Raw genomic sequence first — 24,076 nt, forward strand, 5'->3', positions numbered from 1 at the left:
GCACTCCATAGGATCTTCAAGAGGAAGAACAAGCCGCCATCACTAAGGTGGACCCGTTCTTTAATTTCCTTGTTCTTTACTTTCTTGTTTTTCGAATTTTAGTGCTTATGTTATCTATGTTTGTGTCTTGTGATCATTAGTGTCTTAGTGTCTATGCCTTAAAGTTATGAATGTCCTATGAATCCATCACCTTTCTTGAATGAAAAATATTCTTAATTGAAAAAGAGAAGAATTGCATGAATTTTGAATTTTATAACAGTTTAATTATTTTGATGTGGTGGCAATATTTTTGTTCTCTGAATGTATGCTTAAACAGTGCATATGTCTTTTGAATTTGTGGTTCATGAATGTTGGCTCTTGAAAGAATGATGAAAAAGGAGACATGTTACTGAGGATCTGAAAAATCATAAAAATGATTCTTGAAGCAAGAAAAAGCAGTGAATACAAAAAAAAAAGAAAACGAAAAAAAAGAGAAAAAGAAAGAAATAAAGTTGTGATCCAAGGCAAAAAGAGTGTGCTTAAGAACCCTGGACACCTCTAATTGGGGACTCTAGCAAAGCTGAGTCACAATCTGAAAAGGTTCACCCAATTATGTGTCTGTGGCATGTATGTATCCGGTGGTAATACTGGAAGACAGAGTGCTTTGGGCCACGGCCAAGACTCAATAAATAGCTATGTTCAAGAATCATCATACTTAACTAGGAGAATCAATAACACTATATGGATTCTGAGTTCCTAAAGAAGCCAATCATTCTGAATTTCAAAGGATAGAGTGAGATGCCAAAACTATTCAGAGGCAAAAAGCTAAAAGCCCCGCTCATCTAATTAATACTGATCTTCATAGATGTTTTTGGAATTCATTGCATATTCTCTTCTTTTTATCCTATTTGATTTTCAGTTGCTTGAGGACAAGCAACAATTTAAGTTTGGTGTTGTGATGAGCGGATAATTTGTACGCTTTTTGGCACTGTTTTTAGTATGTTTTTAGTATGATCTAGTTAGTTTTTAGTATATTTTTATTAGTTTTTAGTTAAAATTCACTTTTCTGGACTTTACTATGAGTTTGTGTATTTTTCTGTGATTTCTGGTATTTTCTGGCTGAAATTGAGGGACCTGAGCAAAAATCTGATTCAGAGACTAAAAAGGACTGCAGATGCTGTTGGATTCTGACCTCCCTGCACTCGAAGTAGATTTTCTGGAGCTACAGAAGCCCAATTGGCGCGCTCTCAACGGCTTTGGAAAGTAGACATCCTGGGCTTTCCAGAAATATATGATAGTCCATACTTTGCCCAAGATTTGATGGCCCAAACCGGCGTTCAAAGTCACCCTCAGGAATTCCAGCGTTAAACGCCGGAACTGGCACAAGAATGGGAGTTAAACGCCCAAACTGGCACCAAAGCTGGCGTTTAACTCCAAGAGGAGTCTCTACACGAAAATGCTTCATTGCTCAGCCCAAGCACACACCAAGTGGGCCCGGAAGTGGATTTTTATGTCATTTACTCATCTCTGTAAACCTTAGGCTACTAGTTTTCTATAAGTAGGACCTTTTACTATTGTATTTTCATCTTGGTTCTTCTGGTTCCCTTTCTGGGACCGAAGCCAATGATCACTCTTGTTCTTATGTATTTTCAACGGTGGAGTTTCTACACACCATAGATTAAGGTGTGGAGCTCTGCTGTACCTCGAGTATTAATGCAATTACTATTGTTCTTCTATTCAATTCCGCTTGTTCTTGTTCTAAGATATCACTTGTTCTTCAACTTGATGAATGTGATGATCCGTGACACTCATCATCATTCTCACCTATGAACGTGTGACTGACAACCACCTCCGTTCTACCTTCGATTGGGTGAATATCTCTTGGATTCCTGATACACGATGCATGGTTGATCGCCTGACAACCGAGTGCTCGCCTGACAAACGAGCCAGCCATTCCGTGAGATCAGAGTCTTCGTGGTATAGGCTAGAACTAATGGCGGCATTCAAGAGAATCCGGAAGGTCTAACCTTGTCTGTGGTATTCTGAGTAGGATTCAATGATTGAATGACTGTGACGTGCTTCAAACTCCTGAAGGCGGGGCGTTAGTGACAGACGCAAAAGAATCACTGGATTCTATTCCGGCCGGATCGAGAACTGACAGATGGATAGCCGTGCCGTGACAGGGTGCGTTGAACATTTCCACTGAGAGGATGGGAGGTAGCCACTGACAACGGTGAAACCCTTGCTTGAGCTTGCCATGGAAAGGAGTAAGAAGGATTGGATGAAGACAGTAGGAAAGCAGAGAGACGGAAGGGACAAGCATCTTCATACGCTTATCTGAAATTCCAACCAATGAATTACATAAGTATCTCTATCTTTATCTTTATGTTTTATTCGTATATCACCCATATCCATTTGAGTTTGCCTGACTAAGATTTACAAGGTGACCATAGCTTGCTTCATACCAACAATCTCTGTGGGATCGACCCTTACTCGCGTAAGGTTTATTACTTGGACGACCCAGTACACTTGCTGGTTAGTTGTGTGAAGTTGTGTTTATGCCATGGTATTGAATACCAAGTTTTTGGATTCATTACCGGGGATTATTTGAGTTGTGAAAAGTATTGATCACAATTTCGTGCACCAGTGGGTTACACGTGCGCGTCGCTGGCCAAAATCCTTCCTCACGCGTACGCGTGGATGACGCGTGTGCGTCGCTTAAAAATCTCTTCTCATGCGTACGCGTGAGTGACATGTGCGCGTGGCCCTCAATTCTCCAAATGCTCATTTCTTCATGAATTCTTCACTTTGCATGCTTTCCTCCTCACTTCTTCCATCCAGTACTTGCCTTATGAATATGAAATCACTTAACAAACATATCAAGGCATCAAATGGAATTAAAGTGGATTAAATTTAGCTATTTTAAAGCCTAAAAAAGCATGTTTTCACGCTTAAGCACAAATTTAAGGAGAATTACCAAACCATGCTATTTCATTGAATAAATGTGAGAAAAGTTGATAAAATCCGCCAAATTAAGAACAAGATAGACCACAAATTGGAGTTTATCACTCATCCACCCATAAAACTGATTTTGGTGGAACAATGAGCGGAACTTGAATTCATTGTAGCTTGAAGAGCCAGAGAAAGCTTCCTTAGTCTTTCTCTTCTTTGAACCAGTGGCTTTTGGTGGTGCCATTTGGTTGTGATGAGAGGGTTTAAAGGGTGATGAAAAGGTTAAAGAAAGAAAGCAAAGCAAGGGTTTGCTTCAACACCAAACTTAGGACTTGATTGTCCCAATCAAGAAAGCAAGAAAGAATGAAAGAAAGCTAGGAATAAAGAGGGGAAGAGAGTGTCGGCAAAGAGAAGGGAAGTTTGTAGTGTGGAGAGGAGGGGTGGGTGAGTGCATTATATAGAGGAGGGAGGGAAAAATCTGGAAGGTGTGAATTGGCAAAAATTTAAAGCTTTCACACTTGGAAATGGTGCCCAGCGCCGGGAGAAGTGCCAACCCCCAAACAGTTCAGCTTTCTTCAGATTTTTGAGTTCCGAAGTGTGAAATACACTTTGACTTCTTGACTTGATGAGTGATCAATGTCATGTGGGTCCCACCACTCCTGAAAATTCAGTTACACAATTCCATTAGTGATCAAAACTTGCTTTAATTTCCTCTAGTTAAATAGCATTTAATGTGTGTTTTTGGACATCAAACTTAGGTTCATTGCATATAGTAATTGGTCTCATGTTTGAATTTTATTGTATACATTATGATTGGAATAAAATTAATTCTTTCACACTCTTCCACTTCCATTTCATATGTATACAATAAAGTGGCCATTTCATGCTCCCACCAACTTACTAATTGCATTCAAACATTAATCAATTGGGCTGATCTTGGATGTACGAATGTGTTTCTTATGATGGTGGCCACACCAAACTTATATTTGGGCTTACTCTAAAGATTAATTCTATTGTTTTGATGTTAGCTCAAAATAAGTGGGTTGGTGGCCACACAAACTTAGTTCTTTAGCTAGTTCCTTAACCCAATCAACAACAACATATAATATGGCATGCAAGGTTGCACTTCTGGCACAATAGAAAGTTTTGGATCCTAAACAAAAAACTATCAACTAATTAACTAACAACTAAAACTGAAAAACAAACAACCTAAGTGACTAAACAAAGGCTAATCTAGAAACCATAAAATTTAAAGGATATGAATGTTGGGGTACCTCCCAACTAACGCTTCTTTAACGTCACAAGCTTGACGATTCTCCCTCTTCAGCTGAGGTTGTAATTCACTCTTTGCTCATCCAGTGAGTCTCCCAAGTAGTGCTTAAGTCTGTGGCCATTAATATTGAAAATCCTCTATGTTTTCTCATCCACAAGCTCCACATGACCATAAGGAGAAGCCTTGATGATGATGGTGAATGGTCCAGACCATCTTAACTTCAGCTTTCTTGCAAAAGATTTTGAGCCTTGAGTTGTACAATATTACCTTTTGACCCTTTATAAACTCTCTTCTTGCCAGCTTTTGATCATGCCATTTCTTTTTTTTTTTTCTACTGTAAATCTTGGCATTTTCATAGGCTTGAGATCTGAATTCATCTAACTCATTGAGCTATAGCAACCTTCTTTCCCCAGCAGCTTGATTATCAAAGTTCAACATCTTTAGTGCCCAAAATGCTCTATGTTCAAGCTCCAATGGCATATGACAAGCTTTTCCAAACACCAATTGGTATAGAGACATGCCAATAGGTATCTTAAAAGTTTTTCTATAAGCCCATAATGCATCATCTAGCTTCTTGGACCAATCCTTTCTTAAGTTCCCAACAGTCTTCTCAAGGATTTTCTTGAGCTCTCTATTTGAAATTTCAGCTTGACCATTGGATTGTATATGGTATGGGGTTGCTACCTTATTCTTAACACCGTATTTGAGGAGGAGTGTCTCTAATTGCTTATTGCAAAAGTGAGTTCCCCCATCACTTATAAGAGCTTTTGGAACCCCAAACCAGTTAAATATGTTCTTCCTCAAGAAATTGATCACTACTTTGTTGTCATTTGTTGATGTTGCTATGGCTTCTAACCATTTGGACACATAGTCCACAACCACTAATATGTAATTGTTTGAGTATGAAGATGGGAATGGTCCCATGAAATCAATCCCTCAAACGTCAAATAATTCCAACTCCATGATGAATCTTTGTGGCATTTCATTCTTCTTGGGTAGGTTGCCATCTCTTTGACACTCATCGCATCTTGTTACAAACTCCTTTGCATCTTTGAATATTGTAAGCCAAAAGAATCCACAATACAACACCTTGACTGTAGTCATTTCTCCACTAAAATGTCCTCCATAGATAGATCCAGGGCAATGCTGAAGGACCTCTTGTCCTTCCTCATGAGAGATGCATCTTCTTAAAATCCCATTAGCACGCTTTTTGAAGAGGTAAGGCTCATCCCAAATGTAGTGCTTGGCATCATTGATGAGCTTCCTTTTCAAGTGCTTGTTTATGCTGGAAGGTAGCTCTCCAATGGCCTTGAAGTTGACTATGTCTGCGAACCATGGAGCTTCTTGGATCATCATCAATTGTTCATCCGGAAAGCTTTCATTTACCCTGGGGCTGTGTGCATCATCTCCTTCATGTGGGATCCTTGATAGGTGGTTAGCCACCTTGTTTTCTGCTCCACTTCTATCCTTGATTTCAATGTTGAACTCTTGGAGTAACAAGATCTATCTTATCAATCTAGGCTTGGATTCTTTCTTGGTTAACAAGTATTTAAGAGCTGCATGGTCAGTAAACACAATGACTTTAGAACCAATGAGGTAAGATCTGAATTATCAAATGCAAAAACTATAGCAAGAAGTTCTTTTTCTGTGGTGGTGTAGTTTCTTTGGGCTTCATTAAGGACCTTGCTAGCATAATAGATAACATGCACTAGCTTGTCTCTCCTTTGCCCCAAGACAGCACCAATTTGATGCATCACACATCAATTCAAAAGGAAAGTCCCATCTAGGTGGTGTTATAATAGGTGCAGAGGAGAGCTTGCTTTTAAGATCATTAAAAGCTTGCATATATTCTCTATCAAAGATAAATGGTACATTAGAGACAAGCAAGTTACTAAAGGGTTTGGCATTATTTGAAAAGTCTCTAATGAACCTTCTATAGAACCTAGCATTTTCCAAGAAACTCCTAATTGCTTTGATATTGCAAGGTGGGGGTAATTTTTCAATCACTTCCACCTTGGCCCTATCTACCTTTATGCCTTTCTTAGATATTTTGTGGTCAAGGACTACCCCTTTGGTAACCATAAAATCGCACTTTTTCCAGTTCACAAATAGGTTAGTATCTTGACATCTCTTGAGCACCAAGGTAAGATGGTGTAAGCAATTAGGAAAGGAGTCACCAAACACTGAAAAGTCGTCCATGAAAACCTTAATAAACCTCTCAATCATATAAGAAAAAATGGACAGCATGCACCTTTGAAATATGGCAAGTGCATTGTGATGCCAAGGCATCTTGGCTAGTTTCACAAGCCATTTTTAGTTTGTTTTAGAGTATTTTTATGCATTTCTTAGGCAAAAAGTAAGTGTTTGGATGAGTAATTCATGGTTATCTTGATTCAATCAAACATTGTTAATTTTATGCTTTTTTATGAGATTTTTGCAAGATTTAGCTGATGTTATGAATGATGCAAAATCTTGTAATTATGCCAAGGCTTTGATGAGTTTTTTTGGTTGATGATAGGTAACAAGAAGTAGAGGAAGAGCATGGAAGAAGAGAAGGAGAGGCCAACGTTGGCCCATCAATGTTGAAGGCAACGTTCTGGAAGAAGAAAACTTGGGTGCGAACGTTGGAGGGAATGTTGGTGAACCAACGTTACCTCCAACATCCTTGAAAATGTTCTATTCTTGGGCTGAAGGAATTTTAGGCCACGCGTACGCGTCCATAACGCGTACGCGTGGATATGTAAAATGCGCATACGCATGAACTGCGTGCACGCGTAGAAGGGAAAAATTTACCATCGATGCATACACGTGGGTCACGCGTATGCGTGACTGAACGAATGTTGGAGGTCCAACGCTGCATCAAATGTTGCCTCCAACGTCCGCCACAAGCAGCCCAGAATTTGGAGTTAGGAAACTGAAATCGACGCGCATGCGTCTATGATGCGTACGCGTGGAATGGAAAAATGGCAATGCATGCGTAAGCGTGGTGTACGCGTACGTGTGGATACGTGAACGTTGGTACTCCAACACTGAGTCAAATGTTTATGACAGCAACTAGAACCCATTTTTTGAATGCAATGTTTGGGCTCAACGTTTTCACACAAACACCAATGTTAAGGCCAATTTCAGTTACAGAATGGCACCCTGCAAGTTATGAATGTTTAGCCAAGGTCAATGTCAGCTAGAGTAACTCTTCACTGCTTCAATCAAGGCCAAGGTCCAAATCCAAGTACACTGAAGACCCAATTGAAGAGGAGAATAAGCCTATAAATAGAAGAATGTTTAGGGGAGGCCCTGGAAGGGGGCTATAGGAGCTCAATTCCCTTATTTTCATTTCATGTACTTTTCTTTTAGTTTCTTTTGTACTTTCTTTATTTCTTTCCACACTTTTATTTTTTTGTAAATTGAAAAGAGCTATGAACAACTAAACCCCTTTCATTGGGTTAGGGAGCTCTATTGTAATTCAATGAATCAATAACAGTTTTCATCTTTTTCTTCTTTCTTTTCTCTTGATTTTTGTTAGAAAGCTTTCGATCTTAATTCAATTGAGTAGTTGTCTTGACAGAAAAGCTACCTATAATTGGAATTCCTCTGATCCTTGAGAGAAGGATGAGGAATTCATGCTAGAAACCCTTTCTCACATCGGATTAGATTGGGGGTTGGATGGATATTGTGACATTTAATCCTACCAATACTTTGATCTATGAATTTGTGTGGTATAATCAGTGACCGAACCTCAACTCTTCCCATGAGAAATTAAATCAAGACGTTGGGCAATTGTTCATGCTTAGAGAGATTGGTGATCTAAGACATTGGGATCCAATTACCTAAGATTGCCAAGCAAGGTCAATGAATGCATTGATCGAGGAAGAGATGAAAATGATTTGATCCAGAGAGTTCAATATCTCCTGAAACCCAATGAATCCCCTATTCTGATCTCACCCGTTCTCTTTACATTTTGCCTTTTAATTTGACTCTTAATCCCTATTCCCATTTTAATTTCTTGAAATTTAAGCTTCTGCACTTTAATTACCTGCAATTTACTTTCTTCCATTTAGATTCGGTCATTTACATTCAGTTATTTACATTTCTTGCACTTTAAGTTTCCTACCAATTTACATTCTACAAATCTCAGTTAAATTCTGATTTCGTTCAACTAGACCAATTCTCCAATTAAAGTTGATCAACCAACCAATCCCTATGGGATTCGACCTTACTCTATAGTGAGTTTTACATGACGACAATTCGGTGTACTTGTCGGTAAGAAAATTGTTGAGAGACAGTTTTCAGGACATCACATTGCACAAACCAAAGGGCATACGTCTATATGCAAAAATACCATAAGGGCAAGTGAAAGAAGTCTTCTCTTGGTCTTTAGGATCCATCCATGAAACAATAGTACTCATGTCCAGCAAGCCTCTCCAACATTTGATCCATGAATAGTAGAGGAAAGTGGTCCTTCCTTGTGGCTTCATCGAGCTTTCTGTAGTCTATACACATGCGCCATCCAGTCACTGTTCTTGTTGGTATCAATTCACTTCTTTCATTTGGCACAACTGTGATTCCTCCTTTCTTGGGAACTACTTAAAAAGGGCTCACCCAAGGGCTGTATGAGATTGGGTAAATCACCCCTGTTTGCCATAACTTCAGCACTTCTTTTTGCACCACTTCCTTCATTGTTGGATTCAATATCCGTTGTGGCTATATTGAGGGCTTGTTATCTTTCTCAAGAAGGATTTTATGCATGCACATTGAAGGGCTAATTCCCTTTAAATTTGAGAGTGTCTACCCTATGGCATCCTTGTGTTATCTCAACACATTGATAAGCTCCTCTTCTTGTTCTTCACTCAAGCTTGAGTTGATGATTACTGGATATGCATCATTGCTCCCCAAGTAAGCATACTTCAAGCTTGGGGGTAGGGTTTTCAACTCCAGCTTTGGTGCTTCCACTTTCTCTTTGCTTGCCTTGTCTAGCATGATTAAGCCTTCTACGATTTCTTGTGGTAGTTCACCACATGATGTTTGTTCTAGGACTCCTTGAACCAGCTTCTCCATTGTGTCTACCATCATGCATTCACCAATGAACTCCTTTGGGAAGCTCGTTGCAGTGAAAACGTTGAACACCATCTTTTCTTCATGAAGTCTTAGGACCAACTCTCCCTTTTCTACACCAATTATAGCCCCAGCTATTACCAAGAATGATTTCCCTAGTATGATTGATGCATTAGTTTCTTTCTCCATGTCAAGCACCACCAAATCAGCTGGGAAGATGAACTCTCCCACCTTAACCAACAAGTCCTCTACTACTCCATGGGGAAACTTGAATGTCCTATCAGCTAGTTGAAGTGCCATTCTTGTTGGTTTGGCCTCTTCAATTCTCATTCTCCTCATCATGGCCAGGGACATAAGGTTAATACTAGCTCCCAGATCACATAGTGCTTTTTCAATGCTAAGATCCCCTAAGATGCAGGGGATTTAAAAGCTCCCATGATCTTTCATCTTTTGGGGAAGCTTCTTTTGTATAATGGGACTACATTCTTCTATGAGCACAAAAATTTCCTTTTCTTCTCAGTTTATTTTCTTTGTCATGAGCTCTTTTAGGAGCATGGCATAGAGTGGCATTTGCTCTAACTCTTCAGCAAAAGGGGATGTTGATTTGAAGTCTCTTAAAGATCTCCAAGAACCTAGAAAACTAACCATCCTTCCTATCTTTTCTCAGCCTTTGTGGTTAGGGTGATTTTGGTACACAGGGCTTCAAAATTTGCTTTGGTGGGGCTGGAGCAGGTGCCTCATCTTCGTTCTTAGTTTTTGAGTCTTTTGTAGCCTCTTTTTCTTTCAAGTTGTGGCTTGAGAATGTCTTTTTCACCACCTTCCCACTTCTTAGTGTGATGGCCTTGCATTCTCCTCTTGGATTGGTCATGGTGTCGCTGGAGAATGTATTTGTAGGCATTGGTATCTGCTTGGATAGGTATCCAAATTTTGATTCCAGTTTTGTGATTGCTGCCCCTTGGTTCTTTATGTTGGATCTGGCCTCCTCTTGGATTGCATCTATCTTTTTTTCACCCTGTACTTGTCTCTCTGCAACAGAAGTAATATCCCTTGCTAACCGTGCCATCATGGCTTCCAATCTTGCAAAATTGCCACTGTTGTCACATGGTTGTGGGGTTGGGGGTGATACGTTTTGAGAATGGTTGCTGTGTGATTGTTGGTTGGAGTGGAAGGGGGCATTATATAAGTTGTGGTAGGATTTATGATTGTTAGATTGATGGTTGGGGTTGTTGTATTGGTTAGAGTGATATGGTTTGTCGTCTTGGGTATGGTTTTGTTAGTTTCCACGCCCAAAATTTGGATGGTTCTTCCAACCTGGGTTGTAGGTTTTAGCATTTGGATCATATGGTTGTCTAGATGAATTATTCACATAGTTGGCTTGCTCCCATTCACATTCAACTTCTGTGCTATCTCCTTTTTGCTTATGTACTTGAGCGTTGATTACTAAGACTTTATTCTTCTATATCTGCTTGGTTAGAGCTACTAGTTGGGCTATGATCACCTTGTTTTGAGCCAGCAGATCATCCATGTGGTTTAGCTCCATTACTCCCCTTCTTGGGTTCCTATCTGAGGCATAGAAATACTCATTATTAGCCACAATTTCTATGATGTCTATGGCCTCTTCAATTGTCTTCTTGTTATTGAGAGAGCCTCCTGAAGAGCGATCTATACCCTTCTTTGAATTTGAGACAATCCTTCATAGAAAATATGCAGTTATACCCACTCATTTAATATGTCCGGAGGGCACCTTCTTGTCAACTCTTTGTATCTCTCCCAAGTTTCATAGAGATTCTTACCATCTTGTTGTCTAAATATTTATAGCTCAGCCCTTGATGATGCCCAAGAGCATAGGTTTGGGTTTTTCACACTAAAAATAGGATTGTCGTTGCAAGTATAGTCCAAACCCAACCATTGATCATCAATCAAATTTAAATTCAAGAGATCGCCACAAATAAAAGCAAATATAAATGGAGAGTATTTAGACTCCCAGGCAGTTCTCCCTAGGAACTAGTGACAACAAGTGCATACAATTTTGGTTGTGAGAAGCAAAGGGGTTTCTCAATTATTGAAATAAACAAATAAAGAGATAAAAGAACGAGACAAAATTGCAATTAATAAAGTAATAAAGGAATAAAATAACTATGTGTGTAATATAAACATAAATGAAACCCTGACTTGGGATGAGTTATGAAATCCCTTCATTTCCATATCCACAACTATGATAATTATGATGGATTAATCTCACTAAGTCAACCCTTAACATCGAAGGATAAGTCCAGTGAGCATAATTGTTATTAATTAGTAAAAAGCTAGCGTTAGTGGAAACAATAACAACTAACAACCCAAGAATTATTACTAAATGTTGGACATTATGGCCCTAGTAATCCATAAGTTCATTTTTCCCAAGCCAAGGGGTGGAAAATCTATCACATAACTAAGATTGGCATTTTATCAAACACATAGAGGGCATAAGCATAAAACATGACAAAATTGGAAAAATGATAAAAGCTATGAACCATAAATGATCAAAATCATTAAAAAAGGAACTCAAACAAACATATAATAAGCATCAAACATCAATTTAGCCAACTAGAAATCCAAAATTGCAAAACTATGTATATATTTGATAAAAGAAAGTAAAATAGAGGAAAGTGTAGAACAAGTGTGGTGATTAAAAGAGAAATTAAAGGATTACTTACAATGCAATGGCGATAATTCCAAATCAAAACTTGAAGTATAAAATGCTACAAACCCTAATTAAACCTAAGAGAGAATTTTCTACTCTATATTACTCCTACTCCTACTATATGTTTTTCCTACTCTAGGATGGCTCTCTTTGTTATGTGTTGTTGCTCCTTCATATAGCCCTTGATTTCAGCATCCAAGCCTTAAAAAATGGCCCAAAAGAACCCCAAAACGCGAGTCCACGTGACTTTCTAATGGAGGTACATGCTGGGACTTATGCATACGCACAGATGGTTGTGCACACGTACGCATGCCGATTTCCTTCTTGTGCGTATGCAAGCAGGGTTGTGCGCACACACGCATGGTTGTGTGATTCTCCTTTGTTCGTGTTTTCTCCCTTTATACATGCTTTGTTCCTCTTTTGCCTATCCATTCTTGCCTCTAGGACCTGAAATCACTCAACAAACATATCACAGAATCGAATGGAATAAAAGTGGGATTAAATTGCTCAATTTAAGCACAAAAATGCATGTTTTCACATTTAGGATCAATTTATGGATCAAACACAAAAGTATGATATTTTAGTGAATAAGCGTGAGTTTATATGATGAAATCCATCCAATTCAAGCTAAATATATCGTCAAATATGGACTCATCAATTCTCCCATGCTTAAATAATAGCATGTCCTCATGCTAATCATAATCAAAGGAGAAGGATAAAAGGGCAAGCAACTTATTTAATACATCTACCTACATGCATGTATACTATGTGCTATATATATCTATCTATCTATAATGTACTATAAGTTTGGTGAAAACAAACCAACAAATTCCAAGCAAGAGTATTTACATCAGGGGCCAAGCAAAGAAATAGCTCAATGAAAATAAAATCTAGAGAAATTTAACTCATCAAAATGGAGCAACTTACAAGAATACATGATAAGAAGTATGGAAACATAGAGTTGAGTGATCGAACCCTCACTTGGTGTGTATACACTCTCAACACTCGGTGTTTTAGGGTTTAATCACTCAATTCTTCTCCTAATCATGCTTTTATGGATTTGCTTTTCATTTAACAATCAATAAACATTTGATACACGAATGCAATGGGGTAAGGGTTAAGGTAGGATAAATATGGCTAAGTGGACTAAGGAATTGGATCATTGATTAGCTCACGTGTCCAACTCAACCTATGTCAACCAAATAAAAAACTACGCAAACTAACTTCCCATAATCACACTTTTTATACACATTCATGCATCTTTTTCATACAAGTCCACATATGCATTACTTATTCATTTATTTTTTTCTTTTCTTTGGGGCAACCTTTGTCCCTTCTTATTATATTTTTTTCATATATTAATTATTTTTTTCTATTTCTTTTTCTTTTTCAATGATAAATACATATGGTTAAAGCAAATTGATACATGAATGTGCACCCATTTTCTAAAATTTTTCTCTTTCAATGCCTACCCAATACAAACTTTTTCATTTACTACCAATGTTTCCCCAAATTTCCCCCACACTTAAATGAAATACACTCTTCAACCTCAGCTAATCAAAGATGCAATTCAAGGTAATTCATGGATTTCTGCTTAGGGTTGTGATGTTCTAACAATTAGAACAAAGGGGATTATGAGGCTCCTAAGGGGTTAACAAAGGTAGATGCAAGGGTAAGTCTATATGGGCGAGTGAGTTTAATTCAAAGATGGCCTCAATCATGCTAAATATATTCAAGACATCAAACATCGGAAATAAAGAATCAAGCAAAACCAAGATCACAATCATAGAAGAAGCATAACACATAATGAACAAAAATAGTGGTTAAAATGTGTAACCACTCAATATAGCTCAAAACTCACGAGGTATTTATCCTTTCCTCTTCTATATTCCATAAAAGTCATTCAAGCAAGTTCTTAAAAAAAACAATTTTCCAAATCAATTCAATAGAATGCCCTTGAAACAAAATTCTTGAAATTTTTTGTTGTTTTTCACTAAAATTATTTTCTTTATGTATGTATAATGTGATGGATGCAATTTCAAATTCTTTCCTAGCCCTATTTCTAATTAACAACCAAAAAGTAACATGAACAATTAGGATTGAAATTGAACTAGGTGCTATACTATTCATAACATCCAATCATAACTTATATCTATAAAATATATACCATGCAAAAGATGCAAAATGCAATAGATATAAACTATGAATAGTCTAAGATATATGTACTAAAAGAAAATGCAATGCAACAATAAAAAAACATTCTGAATATCTACAAGAAACATAATAAAAGAAAACAAAAAATGAAAGTGCAAAGTGATGGGGGAAAATTGGATTTCCACACAATCTAACTGGCTAGTGTACCGGGTCGCATCAAGTAGTAAACTCACAAGAGTGAGGTCGATCCCACGAAGATTGATTGGATCAAGCAACTTTAGTTAGGTGATGAATTTAGTTAAGCGAATATTCAATTGAGTGGGATCGACTTAACCGAAAGTAAATTGCAAGAAACTGGAAATGCTGAAGATAAATTGGCATAAAAGTAAATAGCAGAGAATTAAATAGACTGTAACTTGAAGTGTAAGCAAGTAAAAGAGCTAAAGCTTAAATTGCAAGAAAAGTAAATGCTGAATTATAAAGTGCACAGAATTTAAATTGCAAAATCTAAATTGGCAGAGAACTTAAATTGCATAAACAATAAAGGGATTTGGGTATGGGAAATCAGAATAGAATTAGAGATTATAGATTGTAGAGAGATCTAAATAGAAACTTTGATAAAATGGTTCATCAGGAATTGGAGGTACTGTAATCCTGCCTGAATCAATTAGTCTCAACTCCTTTCTCAGTCAATTAAGTAGATCTATGGCGGATTGAGATTAATTAGCTCCCAATTTCTTGGCAACCCAATTTCTCTGATAAAAATCAATCTTGCCAATTCCTTGATCTAATTGTCATGAGAAGAGTTAAAACACATTATCTTATCCATAAGCCACATAAATTCTCAGAACCTCAATTCCTCCCGAATAGTGTTGATAATGAGAATTGTGTTAGACAGAGCTTCAGTTCAAATGAAGGTGATTCCCCTTTTGAGGCTCACACCCACATTCATAGAATTAAACCCCCTTTCCGAAGTGAATAATTCACAAACAAAGAGGAAGATATCCAATTGCTACAGAAATGAATTTAGAAGAAGAAGAATCTTATTGATTCATTGGAATTATAGTAGAGCTCCTCCCCCTAATGAATTTGGGGTTTAGTTCATCATAGCTCAAGTAAGACCAAAACAAAAAAGAAAATTATGCAGAAGATAAAGAAAAAAATAAAACATAACTTAGATCTGAAAATTCTCAAGAAAAACTAAAAATGAAAAGAAAGTCTAAAATCCTCCCACCCCTAATGAAATCGAATCTTCTCCTATTTATACACTTTCTAATCTAGTTCTCCAGTAATTGGAATGGGCTTTTTGGCCTTCTGATGGAGTGGGTCAGAGATGGTGCTGGGTTACTGCTTCCAGGGGACGTAGCGTTTGCAAATTGAGTGCAACGTTTACTTACTCATGCGTACGCGACCTCTGCGCGTGTGTGTACCCTGTCATCTTTGCATATTGATGCGTCCGCGTCCTGTGCACTCACGCGTCCTTGATAGTGTTGGTTAAATGAGCGCTATGTTCGCGCCATGAACGTTCCCACGCGTGTGCGTCCTTTGCACCTACGCATGCTTCATCTCGGTGCTCCATCGACGCATGCATGCTATGCTTGCGCGTGTGTTGGGTGCCAAACTTCCAATCCCAAACTCAAAATGCCCGAAAACGTTCACTAAGTTAATGTAGCACTCTCTTTGTAAATGAGTGCCAAGTACATCCACGCGTGCGTGTCAGGCATGCGTGCGCGTGGATTTGCACAAGTCATTTCCGGCGCGTAGGTGCCCTGTGTGCATGCGCGTCGCTACTGAGCGCAGCGTTCCTTAATTGAACGTAGCGTTGCCCTGGCATGCATCTCTTCCTCTCCATTTTGTCACCTAAAATCAATCAAAAAAGAAATCAAAGTCTCACAAAAATCTTAAGAAATTGCATCGTTTATAATAATCACTTAATTCTTGCATAAATCTCATGATTTTGTATAAAATTAATGATGTTTGATTAAATCAAGAAATTCTACTCCAATCACTTAAAATGGTAATTTAGCAAAACTAGAAATCCAAAATTGCAAAACTATGTATATATTTGATAAAAGAAAGTAAAATAGAGGAAAGTGTAGAACAAGTATGGTAATTAAAAGAAAAATTTAAAGGAATACTTACAATGCAATGGCGATAATTCCAACTCAAAACTTGAAGTATAAAATGCTACAAATCCTAATTAAACCTAAGAGAGAATTTTCTACTCTACACTACTACTACTCCTACTATGTATTTTCCCAATTCTAAGATGGTTCTCTTTGTTATGTGTCGTTGCTTCTTCGTATAGCCCTTGATTTCAGCATCCAAGCCTTCAAAAATGGACCAAAAGAGCCCCAAAATGCGAGTCCACGTGACTTTTTAATGGATGCACGCACTGGGACTTGTGCGTACGCATAAATGTGTGCGTACACACACTTTACTGAATTTTCACTTGTGCATACGCACAGATGGTTGTGCACACGCACGCATGCTGATTTCATTCTTATGCGTACGCACGTAGGGTAGTGCACATGCACGCATGGCTGTGTGCTTCTCCTTTGTTTTCTTCATGTTTTCTCCCTTTGTACATGCTTTCTTCCACTTTTGCCTATCCATTCTTGCCTCTAGGACCTGAAATCACTCAACAAACATATCACAACATTGAATGGAATAAAAGTGGGATTAAATTGCTTAATTTAAGCACTGTTTTCACATTTAAGTTCAATTTAGGGATCAAACACAAAAGTGTGCTATTTTAGTGAATAAGTGTGAGTTTATATGATGAAATTCATCCAATTCAAGCTAAAATATATCATCAAATATGGACTCATCAGCCCTCAACTTGTTAACTCTTTGGGGAGGGTAGAATTTTGCCAAGAAATTATTCACCACTTCTTCCCAAGTTGTCAAACTCTCTTTTGGAAAGGATTCCAACCACTTAGATGCTTTATCCCTGAAAGAAAAAGGGAACAAAAGTAGTTTATATATGTCAGGGTGAACACCATTAGCCTTCACTGTGTCACAGATTCTCAAGAATGTGGTTAGATGTTGATTTGGATCTTCTTGAGCATTTTCTCCGAATGAACAGTTATTCTGAACTTGAGTGATTAGCTGTGGTTTGAGCACAAAATTGTTGGCATGTATGGTGGGTTTCAAGATGCTGCTCCTACAATTCCCAGGATTGGGATTGATATACGAGCCTAGCACTCTTCTTTCTTATGGGGGAGCATGGTTGCCCACTACTTCATCTTGATGATTGTGTGCTTCACCTTCCTTGTTTTGGGTTGGATTCTCTTCTTCTTCCTCCTCACCAACTACTCTTTTGCCTCTTGCCACTGCCTCTCTTTTCAATCTTAAAAATGTCCTCTCAGGTTCAGAATCGTAGGATGTTGTAGCTCCTCTTCTCCCTGTAATACACAACACAAAATACAATCTAAATTAAGGATGAACACCCTCATGGAAGAACAGTGGGTAAGTCAAATTTGGTTGATACAAAGCATCAAACAGTTAGTGTGCTTCTTGTTAGAATGAATATATATATACAATGGATAATTGAGAATTCAAGTGCTAAAAAAGTAAAGAAAATAAGGACTGAAATAAGAAAAAAATTAACAAAGTAAAGAAAATGCTTAATCTAAATACCCATCAACTTGATCATTGTCAATTCAAAATCAATCCCCAGCAACGGCGCCGTAAACTTGATGACTCAGAAATTCACTATATCAATATAGTGAACCCGTCTTTGGCAAGTATAACAAATTATCATCAAGTAATAACTCACAATAGAGTGACGTCGAATCCCACAGAGATTGATTGATTGAGCAACTTTAGTTATTGGGTGGTTTAGTCAAGCTAATTAAGAAGAATTGTTGAGTGCAGAATTCTAAATGGCAGAATTATAAATGACTTAAAGATAAAGGGAAGCAATAAAATGCAGAAATATAAATGACAAGAATGTAAAGTGCTGAAACATAAATGACTAAATTGTAAATAGAGAATGGGTAATAGCAGAAATTAAAGAAAGCTATAAAGAATAGGGAAGATAAGAATAGGGAAATTTCATTGGGATTAGGAGATGTTACTCTCTTTGGATCAAATCTAGATCATTTCATCTTCAATCATGCAACTCATTGACCTCTTAGCAATCATGATTGATTAAACCCCAATTCCTTAGTGATTCAATCTCTCAAATCTTGATAATCAGCCAATTCCTTGGTCTAATTGCTCATGAAGAGAGATAAGTTTGGTCCCTGATTATACTACACATCCTCATAGATACAAATAGTGGGTGGATTTCATATCACCATATCTAATCCCAAAACCCAGATCTACTCAAGTGTGAGAAGGAATTTCAAGCATGGTTTTATGTTTCCTTTTCCAAGGTTCCCATGAAACCCAATTTGCATTCAACCTCTTTACCAAGATGATTGAATACTAGACTTGAGAAACAAAATTCCTTCTAGCAAATCGAAGAGGGATGAAAAGAAGAAGAAATTCACTATCATTAATCTATCAAGTACAACAGAGCTCCCTCTCCCAATGAGAGGGAGTTCAGCTACTCACAGCTTAAAAAAACGTACAAGAGATAGAAGATGAGGAAGTGAACTGTAAGAGTAAAACTAAACTAATTCCTCCAACCCCTTTTTTAGTACTCTCAAGTGGTATTTATACTACTCCTATTACTAGAAGTGAAAATTACCCCAAAGGAAAAGAAGATTGCAATCGAAAATTAAAGGAAAAACTCATTCAATTGAGGCATGTGCCTGGCGTATGAGTGGCATGTCCGTGGCGTGTCATGCCTAGCTCATTAGCTTGGCGTGGTGTGCCAAGCTTGGCTCTCAAGTGGCACACCCCTTTTGACATCTTCCTTCTTCCTCTCTGGTAGGTATAACTAGCGTGGCACCCCCAGAGCTGGCGTGCCACACCCTCAGTAAGTTCCTCATTTATTTCTTCTGGAAAGTGTAACTGGCATGCCACGCCAAGCAGTGGTGTGTCACACCCTTGTTAAGCTCTTCGTCCTTCATCTTCGGTTGCTTGAACTGGCGTGCCACACTGATGAGCGGATAATTTATTCGCTTTTTGGCATTGTTTTCATATAGTTTTTAGTATGATTTAGTTTGTTTTTAGTATATTTTTATTAGTATTTAAGCAAAATTCACATTTCTGGACTTTACTATGAGTTTGTGTATTTTTCTGTGATTTCAGGTATTTTTTGGCTGAAATTGAGAGACCTGAGCAAAAATCTGATACAAAGGACTGCTGATGCTGTTAGATTCTGACCTCCCTGCACTCGAAGTAAATTTTTTGGAGCTACAGAACCTCAAATGGCGCGCTCTTAATTGCATTGGAAAGTAGACATCCAGGGCTTTCCAGCAATATATAATCATCTATACTTTGCTCGAGTTTTGACAATGTAAACTGGCATTCAAACGCCCCTTCTCTACCATATTCTGAAGTCAAAACGCCATAACTGGCATAAAAGTTGGAGTTAAACGCCCAAACTGGCACCAAAGCTAGCGTTTAACTCCAAGAGAGGTCTCTACATGTGTAAATCTCAATGCTCAGCCCAAGTACACACCAAGTGGGCTCGAAAGTTGATTTATGCATCATTTACCTATTTCTGTAAACCCTAGTAGCTAGTTTCATTATAAATAGGACCTTTTACTATTGTATTTTCATCTTTGGAATCTTGGAACCATTTGTTCACATTTTGGGAGGCTGGCCATTCGGCCATGCCTACCCTATTATCACTTATGTATTTTCAATGCGAGTTTCTACACACCATATATTAAGGGTGTGGAGCTCTGCTGTTCCTCGAGTATTAATGCAATTACTACTGTTTTCTTTTCAATTCATGCTTATTCTTATTCTAAGATATTCGCTGCACTTTAACATGATGAATGTGATGATCCGTGACACTCATCACTATTCTCAACCTATGAATGCGTGACTGACAACCACTTCCGTTCTACCTTAGATCGACCGTGTATCTCTTAGCCTCCATTCCGAAAGATCGGAGTCTTTGTGGTATAAGCTAGAATTATTGGTAGCCATTCCTGAGATCCAGAAAGTTTAAACCTTGTCTGTGGTATTCTGAGTAGGATCTGGAAAGGGGTGACTGTTACGAGCTTCAAACTCACGAGTGTTGGGCGTAGTGACAGACGCAAAAGGATCACTGGATTCTATTCCAACATGATCGAGAACCGACAGATGATTAGCCGTATGGTGACAGCGCACATGGACCATTTTCACTGAGAGGATGGGAAGTAGACATTGACAACGGTGATGCCCTACATATAGCTTGCCATGGAAAGGAGTATGAAGGATTGGAAGAAGGCAGTAGGAAAGCAGAGATTTGAAAGGGACAAAGCATCTCCATACACTTATCTGAAATTCCCACCAATGATTTACATAAGTATCTCTATCTTTATTTTCTGTTTATTTATCTTTTTACTTGTTAAAACTCCATAACCATTTGAATCTGCCTGACTGAGATTTACAAGGTGACCATAGCTTGCTTCAAGCTGACAATCTCCGTGGGATCGACCCTTACTCACGTAAGGTTTATTACTTGGACGACCCAATGCCCTTGCTGGTTAGTTGTGCGAAGTTGTGAAAAAAAGTTGAGATTACAATTGTGCGTACCAAATTGTCGGTGCCATTGTGTATCACAATTTCGTGCACCAAGTTTTTGGCACCGTTGCCGGGGATTGTTCGAGTTTGGACAACTAACGGTTCATCTTGTTTCTTAGATTAGGTAATTTTTATTTTCTTTTCAAAAAAGTTTTCAAAAATCTTTCAAAAAATTTTTTCTTGTTTTTCATTTTTCTAAAAAATTAATTTTCAAAAAACCCAAAAAAAAATCATAAAATCATAAAACTTCAAAAATATTTCATGGTTCTTGTTCGAATCTAGGGCCAAATTTTAAGTTTGGTGTCAATTGCATGATTTTAATTGTGTTGCAATTTTCGAAACACATGCTTTGTGTTCTTGATGATCTTCAAGTTGTTCTTGATGAATTGCCTTGTTTGATCATCATGATTTATTGGTTTGCACCGCATGATGTTCTACATATTCGTTTGGTGCACGAAATTGCAATCGCACTTTTGCAATCCCGCACAACTAACCAGCAAGTGTACTGGGTCGTCCAAGTAATACCTTGCGTGAGCAAGGGTCGATCCCACAGAGATTGTCGGCTTGAAGCAAGCTATGGTTATCTTGTAAATCTTAGTCAGGATATCAGAAATTATCAGGATTGATTGTGAAAAGCAAAAGAACATGAAATGATTACTTGTTTTGCAGTAATGGAGAATAGGTTGAGGTTTGGAGATGCTCCATCTTCTGAATCTCTGCTTTCCTACTGTCTTCTTCTTCAAACACGCAAGTCTCCTTCCATGGCAAGCTATATGTAGGGTTTCACCGTTGTCAATGGCTACCTCCCATCCTCTCAGTGAAAGCGATTGCATATGCTCTGTCACAGCATAGCGGAATTCATCTGTCGGTTCTCAATCAGGCCGGAATAGAATCCAGTGATTCTTTTGCGTCTGTCACTAACGCCCCGCCTTCAGGAGTTTGAAGCATGTCACAGTCATTCAATCATTGAATCCTACTCAGAATACCACAGACAAGGTTTAGACCTTCCGGATTCTCTTGAATGCCGCCATCAATTCTAGCTTATACCACGAAGATTCCGGTTAAAGAACCCAAGAGATAACTACTTAATCTAAGGTAGAACGGAGGTGGTTGTCAGGCACGCGTTCATAGTTGAGAATGATGATGATTGTCACGGATCATCACATTCATCCGGATTAAGAACAAGTATTATCTTAGAATGGAAGCAAGCATGATTGAATGAGAAACAGTAGTAATTGCATTAATCCATCAAGACACAGCAGAGCTCCTCACCCCCAACCATGGGGTTTAGAGACTCATGCTGTGGAAGATACACAAAGAAAGGTGTAAAGTGTCATGAGGTCATAAGGTACTGATACAATGTCAAAAGATCCTATTAATAGTAAACTAGTAGCCTAGGGTGTACAGAAATGAGTAAATGACGTAAAAATCCACTTCTGGGTCCACTTGGTGTGTGATTGGGCTGAGCAATGAAGCATTTTCGTGTAGAGACTTTTTCTGGAGTTAAACGCCAGCTTTCATGCCAGTTTGGGCGTTTAACTCCAAGTTTTATGCCAGTTCCGGCGTTTAACGCTGGAATTTCTGAGGCTGATTTGCCACGCCGGTTTGGGCCATCAAATCTTGGGCAAAGTATGGACTATCATATATTGCTGGAAAGCCCAGGATGTCTACTTTCCAAAGCCGTTGATAGCGCGCCAATTGGGCTTCTGTAGCTCCAAAAAATTCGCTTCGAATGCAGGGAGGTCAGAATCCAACAGCATCTGCAGTCCTTTTTGGTCTCGGAATCAGATTTTTGCTCAGGACCCTTAATTTCAGCCAGAAAATACCTGAAATCACAGAAAAACACACAAACTCATAGTAAAGTCCAGAAAAGTGAATTTTAGCTAAAAACTAATAAAAATATACTAAAAACTAACTAGATTATACTAAAAACATACTGAAAACAATGCCAAAAAGCATACAAATTATCCGCTCATCATCGTTCTTGCATTCATATGGCCCAAACATGAGAAAGTTCTAAGTTTGGTGTCCTCCATGTTCTCTTTCATTAAGAAAACTGAGTTCTTGATGTTCATCTTGATCTTCAAGATTGTTCTTGGTGTTCATCTTGACGCTCATAATGTTCTTGCATATATCTTGTGTTTTGATCCAAGAGTTATATGTTTTGACTCATTTTGTTGTTTTTCAAAATTGAAAACATATCTTCTTGAATAAAGGATTTAGCAAAATGAAGATCCAAGAACATAAGGCAGAGGAATTACAGAGAAAAAGTTGGGTGTTCAAAATGCCCAGTGAAGAAGGAAAACTGACGTTTAAACGCCAGCCAAGGTACCTTGCTGGGTGTTTAAACACCCAAACCATACAGCAATTGGGCGTTAAACGCCCAAAACATGCAGCTCCTGGGCGTTTAACACCAGGATGACACAAGGAGAGGAATTTTGTTTTCAAATCAAATCTTTTTCAAATCTTCATATTTCTTCAAAATCAAATCCTTTTTCAAATCAAATATTCTCAATCATATCTTTTTCAAAATCATATCTTTTCAAACATATCTTTTTCAAAAATCAAATCTTTTTCAAAATTTTCAAAAATCTTGATTCAAAAGTTATTAATCAAGTTATTAATGGTCATTAGTGTCAGCGCACATGGACCATTTTCACTGAGAGGACGGGAAATAGCCATTGACAACGGTGATGCCCTACATACAGCTTGCCATGGAAAGAAGTATGAAGGATTGGATGAAGGCAGTAGGAAGGCAAAGATTCGAAAGGGACAAAGCATCTCCAAACACTTATCTGAAATTCTCACCAATGATTTACATAAGTATCTCTATCTTTATTTTCTGTTTATTTATCTTTTTACTTATCAAAACTCCATAACTATTTGAATCCGCCTGACTGAGATTTACATGGTGACCATAGCTTGCTTCGAGCCGACAATCTCTGTGGGATCGACCCTTACTCACGTAAGGTTTATTACTTGGACGACCCAGTGCACCTGCTGGTTAGTTGTGCGAAGTTGTGAAAAAGAATTGAGATTACAATTGTGCGTACCAAGTTGTTGGCGCCATTGTGTATCACAATTTCGTGCACCACACACCTTCAATGAGATCTTCAATCTCTTCTCTAGAAAGTTGAACTAGCATGCCACGCCAAGGTATAGTGTGCCATGCCCTCAATGATGCATGATCATTCTCCTCTGGTCCAATAAGCTGGCATGCCATGCCCAGGAGTCAAGTGGCACGCCCATGACGCGAACAAGGTTGGCGTGCCATGCCCAAAACATCAAGTGGCACGCCCATTGTCATTTTGCCTTGGCGTGCCACGCCTAAAGTCCCAAATGGCACTCCT

The sequence above is a fragment of the Arachis hypogaea genome, chromosome 4, assembly GCF_003086295.3.
Source record: "Arachis hypogaea cultivar Tifrunner chromosome 4, arahy.Tifrunner.gnm2.J5K5, whole genome shotgun sequence".
Taxonomy (NCBI): Eukaryota; Viridiplantae; Streptophyta; class Magnoliopsida; order Fabales; family Fabaceae; genus Arachis; species Arachis hypogaea.